The following is a 16,778-nucleotide window of genomic DNA, read 5'->3' as shown; positions in this document are numbered from 1 at the left end:
ACATATGACGCGGCGGAGGGGCAGGAACGACAGAAACATTGGAAGAGTGCTGTCTAGCAACTCTCTCCCCTAAATACGCAACCGCTCCGTAGGTCCCCAGAAAATAGCGACGCTCAGCAGAATACTGTGCGGCTAATCCAGGGACTGTCCAACCGCCCCACGGTCGGTATACTACCTCGGGTCCCTATAAAAAGCACCAATCAGGCAAGAACATGTCTAAAATACCACAGAAGAGCAAGACAAGCACTAAAGCGTACTGAGATGATCCGACTCCGGACACGTGCAGTAGACATGTCCACATGGTGGCCGCCCCAAGAGGCGCTCACCGGATATCCCCTTGGCGATGGTCTCGCCGGCGCAACGGAAGGAAAGTACTCGTAGAACCAGATCTACAAAAAAGTTAAACGCGTGAATAAATGCTAACTAACATGTAGGGCTAAACTTTATAGGGAATAATGTTTACCTCTACGACCTTCCAGAAAGCGGACAAAGCGACGTTCGTCCTAAAGGACCGGTGGCGACACGAGTCCCTCAGCGCGCGAACGAAATCAGTGTAGGCCAAGCTGGCCCAGTCATAAGTCCCGATCCGCTGAAGATCACGGACAGCAGGGAGGTAGTAAAGCAATGCCCTACTACCCCTGTCAGGGGAGAATGTCCCTGACAACAACATCAGCACGAAGATGCGCACCCGCTGCTCTCGGGTGGTCGCATCATTATCGAGAGTCGCTGCCAGCGTCGAGCGGGGAATCCCCCTAACACTGAAATGAGTCGTCTCGACCTCAGCTCGGGCCCGAACAGCAATAGGCCCCAACAACTCCTCGACCTCCGGAGAAAAGACGTCGATCCCGCCGTCGAACGGCAGCGGCACAGAAGTGAACTCCAGTCCTGTGATGAGACTGAAGTCTGTAGGGGTTACCATCATCTCGCCCTAGGGAAAATGAAAAGTGTTGGTGGTGTCCCAGAAGAACTCCACCAAAGCGCGCACTACGTGGTGACCCCCGCTGGAGGCGATCATAGCCTCGGAGGTCTCGAACAGAGCAACTAGTCCGCAGGACTCCCAAAGGAGTCTCGTTTCACGATCTCTGGCGATGTGCATCCTATACAAATCGCCTAGACCATCGCAGCCAGAGCCGTGATGCCGTGTCCTCCCGGGCTCGGTTCCCCGTCACACCCTCTCAGAAATGTAGTGGACAGGGGCAAAGAACAAAGTCTGCTCATCCCACTCTGGGAGCCGACCAAGCGAAGTGGACGGTGTGGTGTCGTCCTCCACGGGCTCATGCTCCCGTCTAGTGTTTCGGGACCGTGAACCTGAGCCTCGTTGTCTAGCCATGCTACATTGTGTAGAATCATCATAAATTAAGGTTCTATAGTATCTAAGGTTCGCCTAGCCGCATGATACTTTGTTCGCAAAAACAGAGTACGTAGTACTAAAATAGAGCACAAATTCAAATTGAGCATGATGATATTTTTCAAGTAATCAAACAATTTCTTCCAACACTATAGTGATTATTGTGACAAATTGAACAAGAATTGCTAGCAAAAATGTCAAGAACAAACCACATTGTTCTTCACGACCTTGAGAGGTCCAACAATGGCAGATTGTTCATTTCTTCAACAAATTGAGTCAAACAAGTCTCAAATTACTCTCAAGGCAATATACAAACATAATCAAGCAATTTCATGGCATAAAACTTGATAAACGAAGCAAATTGAGCATCATAAAATCGAATTTTCATGAAATTCGTGAATAAATATGCCAAGAATTCATAAAAACCGGTGTAGGTTTGAGGAAAACTTACATAGATCGGCAATATAGATGAAAAGAGCTTTGATTTGCAACAAATTTGAGCGAATTTGGTTGAGAAACGAGTGAGCAACGATCAATTGAAGTTTTCGGACTTCTCTCGAGCAGTTTCGCGACGAACAGAGCAAGAAATGAACGAAAACGGGAATTTAAAGAGATTCCCGTGCTAATGCCATTATTCTGGCGATGATGGATTTTCAGCGACGCCAAAGCAGCCAGCCACCTGGTGAGGTTGAGCTAGCTTTCTGCAACATATTTTTGGGTTCCTTGGTACGCTAGTTAGCCCCTCTATGCAATTTGGCATGATTAAGTAATCGGTTTGATTACATAAAGTGATCGACCTGATGAAAAGATCGTCTCACTTAGCTTAAAGCGCCTAAGCATTGGCTCATTAGCGAAAGGCACCGACATATAGGTTCAAGAGCAAAAGGCACCGACATATAGGTTCAAGAGCAAAGGGGCACCGACATACAGGTTCAAAGCAAAAGAGCGCCGACGAACAGGCATAGCAAGGGCAAAGTTCAGGAGAACTTTTAAAGATCGACAGGCGTGGATCTTCGGTAATTTCCTTGGGAGATTATCGCATCAAATGAGGAAGACTTCAAGAGAAGATGTCTTCGACATCATTCCCTGGCTTGCGGAAAGTTGTCATGAACAATTGAAGGTAATTTCGGGCGAAGTTGTCTTCGATCATAGTCCCTTAGGCATGGAAGATGATCATAATGCGGATGAGAATTATTTCGAGAGAAATAATTTTCGATGATATTCCCTTGGACGTGGAATATTATCAAAGCGGATGAGAATTATTTCGAGAGAAATAATCTTCGATAGTATTTCCTTGGACGTGGAATATTATCACAGCGGGGAGGATAGTTTCAGGCGAAGCAATCTTCTAATTTGGAAGCAGTTACAAGGCGTAGCGGTTTTCAAGCAGGATGGCAATCTCTAGCTTGTAGGAGGTCATCAAAACAACAGCAGCAGCAACAATCGGTTACTTTCAGAGACGTGTGCTCGACGGTGCAAGATACGCGTTTCTTAACTCTTCTATCTATTTAACTAATGCTAGTTTTGCAGGTATCGGCGTTACAAGATTGATTTAGGATCGCAGAACGTTCTGAATCATTCTCCGTCCCTATCGATACTTTGAACTTCGTTTTTGAAACTTGCGTTTCTCCAAACTCAGTCAAAGTGGGGGCTTCTGTAGATACCCATTTGTGTCTCCCCGAAACCAAACCCAGTGATGAGTGCCTTTCACGTCGAATCATAATCGAATGAAACGAAATTGTGGAAAGGTCTAGTGTTGCGGAAAGTTTTATTTCTTTCCTCTTCTCCCTGTTTTTGAAAACTTTATTTTAAGAAAACAGCCAATCCAGTTTGGTTGGTCCATGATATGGGTCCAATAGTGGTGTAGTTGGATAGGGCTTGCAAAGACCTTTCCAACGATATATTATAAGCCCAATTCAGATGAATATTGAGGAAATTATGGCCAATTTACTAAACTGGGTCCGGTTTGAGCTTTATGTACGACCCAATGATCTAGGGGAGGGCCTAATATAATTTATCATTCCTAATGTAATTAGGAATGGTTTTAGTCTTCTAGAACATTCGAGAAGGTTCTTATCATTCCTAATTCAATTAGGACTTTTCAGAGTTTTAATCAAGATCAAATAGCATTTTCGAAGGAATTATATTATTTTATCTTCCAGTTCGGTAAATTTATCAGATTTTCGAAAACGCGTTGAAAAACAGTTTGGCGTCCAACCCCAGGCCTTGGCGCCTGGAACCAGGATTGGCGCCAGGCGGTAGCCATTGGCGCCTGGCGCTAGCCACTGGTGCTGGCGCCAATTAGCCAGGGCTGGTGCCAATGTTGTTTTGCGATCTTCAGACTCTGTTTTGTTAAATTATCTTTTTTGGCTGATTTTCTCTATAAATATCGTATTAAAAACTCCGTTTTCATTCACGAATTCTCATCAACAATTAGTTTTAATTAGCTTTCATTAACTCTCTTCATTCACAAGTTTTCATTGATTCTTAATTAAAAACATTCTTTCTTTTAGCATTCTTTTCAATTCTTTCTTGCTTTTTCATACAAAATTCCGCATTCACAAGATCTAGAAACACCTAGCTATATTCGAAGTTGCCTTCGTCCTAGACGTGAAAGGTTTTAATTTCTGAGGGTTTGGTCCCAAATCTCTATTTCAATTATTTAATTTAATTGTTTTGATTATTATTTTCCTTGAAGTTACTAACTTGTGTATTTTGTAATTAGAAAGAGGTACGAGGCATCCAAGTAAGTACTTTAATTGATTAATTGATTTATGATGTAGATATCTTGTTTATATTGTTGTTATGATGTTCCTAGTATCATGTCTAGGGTAATTTTAATATTAAATATGATTGCTATGATGCCATTTATTCTCTTCCTAATAATTATGATTGTTAGTATCATGTTAGGGTTAAAGATTTGATTTTTAATGCTTAGTGACATGCTAGGGTTTGTTATTAATCTTGTTAGTATCATGCCTAGGATCTTACTTTTATTATGCTTTAATATTAACATGAACATGATTATAATTTTATTGTTCATTATTATTGATTATGTTGCTTGATGCTTATTCTTTATTGCTTGATCACCTTTATTGCATGTTAAAGGGAATTTGTACTTGTAATCACGCTTAATAAGATAATTAATAATCTTGTTAGGGTTAATTGTGATTATAATTCAAGTGATCGCCAATAATAGGTTTATTTGTGCATTAATATTCAACCAACATAGATTAAACAGGTTTAGGGTTAAACCTATTGATTGCATGTTAATCGGAAAGCGCACATGAATACGAGCAGAATAAAGTAGAGGCCTATTATTAGGGCAGATTCAATCTCTTTTAGGTTGGATTTGTACCTTCATCCCCGAACCCTTATTTGGTTCATGACCTTATGGAGTTGACGATCTCTTGGATCGTTAAGGGATATAACCTTCACCTCGTGAACGGATTACAAGTTCCTTAAAAACTTGTTGGCGACTCTTTTGCTCTATCTTCTTCCCTTTTAGACGCCACCGTACTTTAGTGTATGATCACAGTGGGGTTCAAGCTAGTGGGATTTTAAAGGCTTGAAACTATTCCCTACAGATAAGTTTTAAATTTAAAGGCATTCATTCAAATTTTTAATCTTATTAAGCGTCTTATCCATGCATTAAATTGTCCCCATTTGGCGAGAATAAGGCGATCCATAGAATAATTGAGTGATTAAGCATGCTTTGGCTTGTTTTAACACTCAATATTCTAAGGTAAGCATATCTTTGCTAATGGCTCCAAGCCACTCTTGGTTAGATAAATCGTCGCATCTAATGCTCTCTCAACAATTTATCCACTTTGCCACGACATGTTAAGACTCCACCACTCATATCGTTGAGTATAATAAAAACCAACTTTCATACCCAGTATGCCTTACCACTACGTACTAAAAATTAAGATTTTTGCAAACGCCTCTAACGGTCGCCGAAAATATCAAAAACAGTCGCAATTCATAATTGCGACTGTCAACGGTCGTAAAGGGGTGGTCATTATTTCCTTGGTCGCAAAAAAAAAAATTATTACGACTGTGTGTCGGTCGCAGATTTAATGGACCATTTTTGTTATTTTCAACGACCGCAAGGGAAACAGTCGCAAATATTAATAATTGCGACCGGTAAAAGAAGCGGTCGCAAATTTGGAAATTAGCGACCGCTTTTGGTCGTCGCTTAAAGTTGAAAAAAAAAACAAAAAAAAATAAAAAAGAAATGACGCATCACCCCTGCTCTTCACAGCCACGCCCCCCACCACTTCTCACACCCAAGCTAACTCCACCCACTGCCCCTTCCCAGCCAACCACCTTTACCCACCACACTTCACACCTTAAAAAACACCACCCAATCACCACGAAAACCCCAACCAGCCACCACGAAAACCCCAGCCACAACGACAACACCAGCCACCACGAAAGCCCCAGCCACCATAAAAACTATCGAAAATCAACAAAAAACTCCAATAAAATCAAACCCAAAAAAATAAAAAATCCAAACAAAAATTCAAACGAAAAAAAAACAGATAAAATTCCAATGAATAAAACATGGAAATTCGAATTAAAACATGGAAATTTGAGTTGATAAAAAAAAAAGACAAAATTCGAAGTATTAAACCACAAAATTGAAAATAAAATAAGTATCAAACCATAATCAACAAAAAAAATCAAATCCGAAATAAAATTAACAAAAATCAATTTCAAAAATCGAAACGAAAATCAAACATACATAGTAATATTAACAAAAATAACAAAAATCAAACCTAAACATTCACAAAAAAATGAAAACGAAAATGAATCCAAAAATGATCAAAAATTAACATTCGAATATTGAAATTCGAACAAAAAATAAATAAAAAATTCGAATAAAAAATCAGAAAAACAAGTATAAACACGATAACAAACCTTAAACCTCGAGTTGACTTTGAATTTCACCTCAAATTTGGTTTAATAAGGCCAAATTCGACTAAGAAAAGTCTAGATCTAGACTTTTTATGGTCGAATTTGACCTTAAAAACCATCAACTTTTTTAGCTATAAGATTGTGACGGTGGAGATAGCCGTGGTGGGCTAAAGCTTGACGGTGGAGGTCATGGTAGTGATGGTTGGTGTCGGTTGAATGTTTTGACGATTTTCGATCTATTTCTTTGAAGTGTGTCTGATTTCCGATGATAAAAGTCAAATAATGAAGGAGGAGAAAAGGAATGATGGAGGAGAAGAGGAATGGAGAGAAGAAAAGAACGGAAGATGAAGACAGACCAACGTGAGAAAAGAGAGAAGTGAGACAAAGAGAAAAGAGAGAAGGAGCGACTGGTGAAAGTGTTGAAAAGGAATTAGGGCAAGGCTTAGTGGGCTTTTATACCCCTTTTTTGTAAAAAAAAAAGAAAAACACTACTAATGACTGTTGAAAACAGTCGCAACTAGCGACTATTTGCGACCGTGTGTTAAAACGGTCGTAATCTGCAACCGTTTTAGGCGGTCACAACTACTTTATTTTATTTTTTTAATTAAATTTTAAATGTATTTATTAAAAGATAATTATTTAAATATACTTGCAACGTTGTAAATGGTAAAAAACGGTCGCAAAATTGCGACCGCCTTTAAAACGGTCGTAAAATTGCGACTGCTTTTAAAACGGTCGCAGATTTCTAGTTTTGTGACTGTTTTATTGACGGTCCTAAAAAAACGGTCGCAATTTAACCGAATTCTAGTAGTGTATGTATCCTAGGGAGTAATCGTGATGCTTCGCTTTGGCGTAGCCCATCAATACTCTCAATAGGCCAATAAGTGTTGTTTTGAAATGGCAAGTTTTACTCAATATTTTAGGGACCTAGGGCTTCTGTGTTGGTTGATTTAAGTGAACTTAATTAATCATAACAGCGTTCAAAATCCTAAACATGCATCTATATAATTCATATATATAATCATAAATATATATCGAAAACATAAATAAATGATGCATTTGACAACTAGCATGACCCCTTGAGTCTTCAAGTCTTCAAGAGTCATCTTTTGCAACTTCATGGCTTCATCTTCCAAGAACCTCTTTCTTCAATACATAACTAAAATTATGCAAATACTAGTATATACGATTAGGACTAATCTAAATATTAAGGTACAATGTTACTCAACGGTTCGTAGACCGTATTAAGATTTACAAAAATACGAGACGCAATGCAGTCAGTATTTCCTATCCTAATCGGGCCCCACTAGTTGCCATTTTATAATACCTGCGTGAGAATATACATTCCATTAATCCATTCAAAATGATAAACAAGCAACAATGCATAAACACGCGTAAAGTAGTAACTAATTTGGATGGTTAATCCAATTAACACACTTTATTCAAACTAGTCAAAGTTGTTTAACCGATTATATAATTTAGCGCAATTATTATTGAAGCTCCGACTAAATTCCGCATCCATCTTAATTAATCCAATTAATTAAGCCTGTAAACTCTAAATTTTGCCAAAATGAAATTTTGCCTATGCCGTTCAAAATCGAGGCCTAGCCTTAAAATTTAATTAAAATAGTTAAAACCAAATATAATTAAATTAATTAGAATAATTAAAACGGCAAAATCCGTAAAATAGCATTGCCTTTAAACCCAGGGCTAAAGTGCCAAGTGTGGGGTTGTGCGCATCGTGCCACAAGCACGCATCACACCCCACACGCACTGTACCACGCATCAATGCACTACACTTGCCCGCATTACACACACTCACACATGCGCATCAATCCTCGCACGCACCAAGAGCATAGCCCTTATTTCTCGTTAGACACATGCGGGCTGCGCGAGCAGCCCAGTTGGCCAAGGGAAATTCGTGGATATTGTGCCTCGGCTTGTGTGTTAGTGCCTCGGGATTATTTCCCTATTTTGTTTGACGTTTCTAATCAATTTTAAATTAATTTTAGAATCAATGTTTTTAGCAAAATGAAATTGAAACAAGTCCAACTTTATAAATTCATCCATGAGCACAAAACCAAAATTATGTTCAAGAACTACTCTTTAATAAAATTGGTTCAACTTGATGCAATAAAATGAATGAGGCAATACTCACTGTTAATTTAATTAGTTTCAATTAATTATGAGACTTGACAAAATAAAGGGGAGTTGGAATTATGAACATAAAATTCAAATAAAGATTTCAACTTTAACTTGTGAATCTTTGAATAGTTATATCTTCCAATATGAAGATAAATGAAATTTCTATAACAAGATTCAAAGTTTATTATTCCAATCAACTTAATACATGATTAAATCATAAGTTCAACCAAAAAATTCATGGAAGTTAGTAACTCAAAGTTCTAACCACTTAAAACTATTAAAGATTGGATCTTTAGTACTTAGAAGCCTCAAAGAATAAATTTTTCACATTTAATGCGATAAATTTGCAATTATGTGAAAATTTTAACCAATCTTTTAAGCACTAATTACTACCAAGTAACCATGCTTAAAGATGTTTAAAATTGCAGAAACGTTAAGTAAAGAACTAAATACATAATCACCATAAATATTCCATTAATATTTAAGGTTAGAAACATTTTAAAATTTTCGTCAAAATGAAAAATCCCTCAAAAAAGGCATTTTTGGTAAGATTTTGGCCTAAAACACTAAATGGGTTCACTGCCCTAAATGGGTAAAACCATTTCAAGAACACCTTTTTCACCAAACTTTCACTATTTTTGATGGAAAATCTGGGCTCGAGGACATAATCAACTTTAAAATAGGATTAAAATTAATAAAAACCAAGCTACTAATCTAATTAGGAACATAAAAACAGAAAAATAAAGCCATAAAAACACCTTGAAAATTAAGATTATAAAAATAATTGAGCAAGGCTCTGATACCGTTATTGGGTTTTGATGATTCTGACCCATCGCGGAATAAAACCTAAGCCAAGACCACAATCACAATTAATATAATAAAAAACACAATTAACAAAATTAACAAGAAAAAGGAAAGACTTAATTACCTTTGACGCGTGCGTCGCTCGTACTTGAGAAAGCTTTAAGTTTAGCACGGGCGAAAACCACCTACGGTATTGTAGACACCCAGTTGTATCTCCCCAAAAACAAAACCAAGTGATGAATAATTTTCACATCACTTGATTAGCGAATGAGGTTAAAGTGTGAAAGGTTTTATTGTGTGTTAGTTATAATTTAAATCTTTCTTTATGTTTTCGAAAAGAACACTATTTTATGAAAATAGCCTGTCTAATTTAGCATGGTCCATGATAAGGGTCCATTAATAGTGTATTTTGATCGGGCTCGTAAAGAGCTTTCTAATGATATATTATAAGCCCAATTCCGAGGAATAATAAGGAAGTTATAGTCCAAATACAAATTGGGTCTAAAATGGTTTTATAGCCCAATAATCTAGTGGAGGGCCTATTAAATATTATTCCTAAAATTATTAGGATTGATTACAATCTTCTAAAATATTCTAGAAGGTTATTTTGAGTTCTAATAGCATTAGGATTGATAAGCTCTAATACCATTAGGATTGATAATTAATATTTTAGAAAAATAATGAATTTGGTTTGAAATAAAACAAGTGTTTTATTATGAAAATACGATTTTTAGAAAACAGCCAATCCAGTTTGGTTTGGTCCATGGCAAGGGTCTAATAATGGTGTAGTTGGGTCGGGTTCGAAAAGAGTTTTCCAACGATATATTATAAGCCCAATTCCGATGAATAATGAGGAAATTATGGGCAAATTACTAAACTGGGCCCGGTTTGATCTTTATATGCGGCCGAAGGATCTAGAGGAGGGCCTAATATTGATTTATTATTCCTAATGCAATTAGAATTAATTATAGTCTTTTAGATTCTTCTAGAAGGTTCTTTTCATTCCAAATTTAATTAACATTGATAAATTGACTTTAGTTGACTTTTTAGAGTTTTAATCAGAATAAAAGAAGTGTTTTTCAGGAAAATACGATTTTTCCCTTCTGTACGGTTAAATTTTATCAAAATTAAGAAAACGAGTGAAACTGATTTCTAGCGCCTGACGACAGGATTAGCGCCTTGCGCTAATGCTTGGCGTCTTGCGCTAGCCTTAGCGTATGGCGCTAATGTCTGGCATCTGGCGTTAAGCTGTTTTATTCTCGTCAAAACTCTAATTCGTTTTTCTATCCATCTGACTGATTTTCTCTATAAATAGTCTCCTAAAACCTCCATTTTCTATCATCAAAATCATCAACAACAATCAATTCTCTTATTCTCTCTAGTTTTCAAGAATCCTTTCTCTCTCTCTCTCTAGCTATTTGCATACAAAATTTCGCATTCACAAGATCTAGAAACACCTAGCCAAGTTCGAAGTTGCCTTCGCCCTATACGTGAAAGGTTGTAATTTCTGAGGGTTTGGTCCCAAATCTCTCTTTCAATTATTTAATTTAATTATTTTGATTTTATATTTTCCTAGAAGTTACTAACGTGTGTATTTTGTTATTAGAAAGAGATACGAGGCATCCAAGTAAGTGCTTTAATGGTTTTTATTGATATTTTGATTTAGAAATCATGCTTAGGTTGTTATTATGATTCCTAATGTCATGTTAGGGCGTTTTAATCTTCCTAGTATAATGTCATGTTAGGGCGTTTTGATCTTCCTAATGTCATGTGATTCCTGCGATGCTTCTTATTTTCTTTCCTAATATTCATGTTAGTATAATGTTAGGGCTAAATATTTGATTTTTAATGCTTAGTGACATGCTAGGGTTTGTTATTGATCTTGTTAGTATCATGCCTAGGATCTTGCTACTATTATGCTTTAACATGATTATGATTATTATTAATATTGTTATTATGATTATTATTATATTGCTTGATATTTATTGTTATTGCTTAGTCACACCTTTTATGCATGTTTAAAAGGAATTGATACTTGTAATCACGCTTAATAAGATAATTAATAATCATATAGCTTGTTTAGGGTTAATATGATTATAATTCAAGTGATCGCCAATAATAGTTTTATTTGTGCATTAATATTCAACCAACATAGATAAACAGGTTTAGGGTTAATCCTATTGATTGCATGTTAGTCAGAAAGCGAACAAGAATACGATCAGAATAAAGTAGAGGCCTATTTTTAGGGCAGGTTCAATCTCTTTTATGTTAGATTTGTACCTTCATCCCCGAACTACCAGTCATGGTTCCAGACCTATTGGAGTTAACGATCTCCTAGATCGTTAAGGGGTGTAACCTTCACCTCATGAACGGTTTACAAGTTCCTAAAAATTGTTGGCGACTCTTTTGCTCTAGCTTCTTTCCCTTTGGACGCCACCATGCTTTAGTGTATGATCAAAGTGGGGTTCAAGCTACGGGTAATGCTTGACATATTCCCTACAAGTTTTTGGCGACTCCACTAGGGAGGATTTCTATTTTAATTCCTAAAATTTATTTTGGCAATGATTAAGAATGAGTGGATGAGACTCAAAAAGTTCTAAGTATTTCATGTGCGTAATTTTGATTAACAATTTTGTCATATGCATAAAAAAGATCTCATTGGAAAGACCATCCGTAATGAGTTAAAAACATAGGATTTTTACACGTAGGAAATTTGAGGAATATCTTTCACAACTAGGATCGAAATAATGTTGTGCGAAACTGGTAAATTTTATAGAGCACAGAAAGCTGCTGAGGCATGTAGGAACTAGCGTCAGCAAACAGAGTCTAGCGCCATTTATTACACTCTGGCGCCAGGTGACACTCTTGTCGCTAAGCGTTATAGCCAAATTGCGGCGCCGACCTCTGTTTGCTGGCGCCAAGTTCTTCCAATACCGAGCCTGAATTATGCGTTCTAATTTCGACCAGTTTTTAGCACTGTTTGCTCGATCCTACTTCCTGATTGAGTTTTTCTCACTTTTCTGAACTCCCATATGTGTTCTACATATGGACATAACCTTCTGGGAATTCATGCTCCATCTACCTGATTAAACGCTCTGTGCAACAAAGGGAACATCCGAGAATGTTGAATTCACCAAACAATGGAAGCGAGTTTTTAACTCGCGGTGTCCCATGCACTCGCGCCAACCCTTCAAAGGTAAGGCTTCCGCGCGGTGCATCCGGACAATTAACCATGGACCCTCTTTGACTAACCCATATCCCGAATTTTAAAGAACTAGAGCCATGGTTAGGTTGCAAACTCATTGCATCATACTGTGCCTACTTGACTAATTGTGCATTATTTGTTGTGCATACTCTATATGTTTTTCCTAACCGTTTGTTTGACTTGTGTTAAGATTAAATAAACTGATTAATGACTAAAAGAACTTTGTCTAATTAATTAATTAATTTATTTGAGTAATTAAAGTCTAATAATTTAATTAGAATTGACCTAGTACGACTTTAGGTATGCCATGTAGAGTAATAATACCGAAAGAAGTCCCAGATCAACGTTCCAATAATGGCGCTGAGATTTGGAGTGCAGCGCCTGGCGACAACTCTATCGTCAGGCGCTACATTGCAGATTGCGGCGCCAGTCCTGTCGTTTTGACGACAGTCCGGTATATTGCTTGAGTCATCACATTGTGTCTAATTGAACAATTTGCTAAACAATCCGACTATTTTTAATAGAACCTTGATAAGTCCTTAATCGAGTCTAGGCACTAATTCCCATGGTCTTACACAAAAGTCAAAGCATGTCACTTGCACTCACCGTATAAAGCACTCACTAGTATGTATATATCACCATGACCATGTCTTAGGTTCGTTCATGCATGAGTCGGTTTTTTCCGTCGTTTGAGTTGGGGTTAGATTCTACTCCTAATGTTTCATATCTCTCCATATACATCATCTTCCTCTATATCACAACCTTCATTCTACTTTCTTCTATCCATTGCATGTTGAATAGATTTTGAGTCAAATAATTAACAGTCGATATCCCTAATTTCCCTTTCCACAGTACTTGGTCAAGGAGAGAAGGGCGATTAATCAAGGACAACCTCTTTATTCAAGTCTTACTTTTTGATAAACCGATTCGTCAAAAGAGGAAAGCTAAAAAGATAATGGCAACTCAAGAAGAAGTCAACAAGCTTAGGAATCAATTGACTAAAGTGACTGAGGCGTAGAAGGCTTTAACATTCAAAATCAATGACCCTGTGAAGCAACAAAAAATGGAGCTCATGCAAGAAAGTTTGTGCAAGCTATCTAGTGAATACAAATTTCAAGGCATTAGTTCACAAGGGGCCTTGGTGGACAAGGAGCTTCTTCCGCAGAAGTTCAATACCACTAACATCCCTAAGTTCATGGCAACGGATAATCCTTATCTTCACTTAAGGGCCTTTGAAACTATAATGAACATTAAGGGGATCGATAGGAAAGTCTTTCATTCTTTGTTTTCCTTATCTCTTGAAACCGTTTGTCAACAATGGTTCTTTTCTCTTGATAAAGATAAAACCTCTACCTGGGATGCTATAGTAAACGCTTTCACTGATAAGTACAAATGCAATATTCAAGTCGAAACGGATTATAAGCAACTTGAGATGCTAAGACAAAAATAGAATGAATGCTTTACTTCTTTCTTCAATAAGTGGAGGGAAACTTTCGCTAAGATGATTGAGGTGCCTACCGAAAAAAGATTCTGTGAGGATGTTTATCAAGAATCTCCAAGAGAAGTATTCGAAGCATTTAAAGTATCAACATAATTTGAATACTTTCAAAGCCGTTTATGACATCGGAATTGAGATTGAAGATGACCTCGTAAAACAAAAAGCTACTAATAATAGTAACCACAGTGGCTGGAAAGGAAAGAAGAGCGACAATCCTTCTTCTTTCGAAAACGCCCACTCTAGTAACAATGTTAGTACTTATGATCTAAGTGAAGTCTTGGCCATGGATAAGCAAGGACCTAAGAAGCAACTGAGGAAAGAATTCACCCCCAATGGGATGAGTTACGATACTGCCTTCGATCGACTCCATGCCAAGGAACTCATTACTCCCATTGGACCTATTCAAGATCCCGCACCTAAAAAGAGATTGCCTAGTTAGAATCCAGATGAACACTGCAAATACCATCAAGGTAGGGGTCATGCTACTGAGATCTGTTGGAAGCTAAAGGAGGCTATCCAACATTTGATCGATAATAACAAGCTTCCCATGCCTCCAGCTAACAAGAAGAGCGAGTGATGATAAAGCAAACGACACAAGACAAGAGGCGAGCTTCAACGACAAGATTTCGTGACCTGTTTTTCTATTTCTTTTTTATTTACCCTTTCCCCAATAAGTCTAGCATAGGCACCTTTCTTTTCCCTTAGATTAATTTTGTAGATTCATCCTTTTTCCTTTTAATCAAAACAACATTTATTTCTTTCCATATGATCATTTCATTACATTGCATTAAAAAAAAAATATCCATGTCAAACTAAGCACAAGGTATACCAATGATTTGAGGAACTCCTTGTAGCCACATCATATTGCTTTTCACCCTTCTAATATACAATCCTCTCTACATAAACCACTTTGAGCCTCGTTTAACGATAGACATTTCTTTTTTCAACCCATATCTACCTAACTTTTAGATGGGATGGTGCGTATCTTATGCAATTTTCAATTTCATAAAAAGCTTAAGTAATTTCAAAAGATCAAAATAAATAAAAAAATCAATAAGCAATAAATAAACAAAAGTGTACAAAAGGGCAAGTGTTCCAATGTCTTTGACATGAACATGTCTTTGATATGAACACGTCCCAGATTGCATTTCTTATCAAGTGCTCGGTATCGTGCCTGAGAAACATGAATTCCAAGTGAGTGATAGATCGCATGATCGGGATCGCCCACACTTATAGAACTAAAACAATGCTAAAGCAGAAAAAAGAGAAAAGAGAGCTAAAAAAAAAAGAGTAGAAACTCAAGCATACAAATATAAAGATTCAAAAGCAAAGTTGCACACCTTAGGGGCTTATCTAGGGTCTTGAGCCTTTGTTCCCTTCTTCTTCAACCTTTAGCCTAACCATGTTACAACCTTTCAAAAGCCCTTTTTGAGGTATACACACACTTGTGCGAGGTTCGGCTTGAGCTACGTTCGGCCTGATTCCTAACGGATACGTAGGTGTAGGGAATAATTTCAAGCCTTTAAATCCCACTAGCTTGAACTCCACTGTGATCATACACTAAAGTACGGTGGCGACCAAAAGGGAAGAAGATAGAGCAAAAGAGTCGCCAACAAGTTTTTTAAGGAACTTGTAAACCGTTCACGAGGTGAATGTTACACCCCTTAACGATCCAAGAGATCGTCAACTCCATAAGGTCTAGAACCAAATAAGGGTTCGGGGATGAAGGTACAAATCCAACCTAAAAGAGATTGAACCTGCCCTAATATTAGGCCTCAACTTTATTCTGATTATATTCATGTGCGCTTTTTGACTAACATACAATCAATAGGTTTAACCCTAAACCTTTTTATCTATGTTGGTTGAATATTAATGCACAAATAAATCTATTATTGGCGATCACTTGAAATTATAATCACATTAACCCTAACAAGATTATTAAATATCTTATTAAGCGTGATTACAAGTACCAATTCCCTTTAAACATGCATAAAAGGCGTGATCAAGCAATAACAATAAATATCAAGCAACATAATAATAAAATAATAAAATTATAATCATAACAATAAACATCATGATAATAAAAATTATAATCATAATAATAAATAATCAATCATTGGAATAAACATGAATAATAATAATATCAATCATAATTAATAATAATAATAATCATGTTATAGCAAGATCTTAGGCATGATAGTAACAAGATTAATAACAAACCCTAGCATGTCACTAAGCAATAAAAATCAAATCTTTAACCCTAACATTATACTAGCAATCATAAATATTAGAAAGAATATAGGAAGCATCGTAACAATCATATTTAATATTAAAGTTACCCTAGACATGATACTATGAATATCATAATTAAAACATGATGTCTACATCATAACATCAATAAAAACCATTAAAGTACTTACTTTGATGCTTCGTACCTCTTTCTAATAACAAAATACACACGTTAGTAACTTCAAGGAAAATAATAAATCAAACAATCAAATTAAATAATTGAAATAGAGATTTGGGACCAAACCCTCAGAAATTAAAACCTTTCACGTCTAGGGTGAAGGCAACATCGAATATGGCTAGGTGTATCTAAGTCTTGTGAATGCGAAATTTTGTATGTGAAAAGCGAAGAAAGAAAGAAAGAATTGAATGTTTAGGAGAGATGAATGAATTAATTGGTGAATGAATGTAGATGATAATAATTGGTAAATATTGGTGAATGAAAACTGATTGTTGATGAATGAAAACGGAGTTTTTAATACAATATTTATAGAGAAAATCAGCTAAAAAAGATAATTTAACAAAACAGAGTCTGACGCTCAGGAAACAGAGTTGGCGCCAACCCTGGCTAG

This window comes from Chenopodium album, chromosome 2, assembly GCF_948465745.1.
Source record: "Chenopodium album chromosome 2, dcCheAlbu1.1, whole genome shotgun sequence".
NCBI lineage: Eukaryota > Viridiplantae > Streptophyta > Magnoliopsida > Caryophyllales > Amaranthaceae > Chenopodium > Chenopodium album.
Note: the sequence above shows the minus strand (reverse complement) of the source record.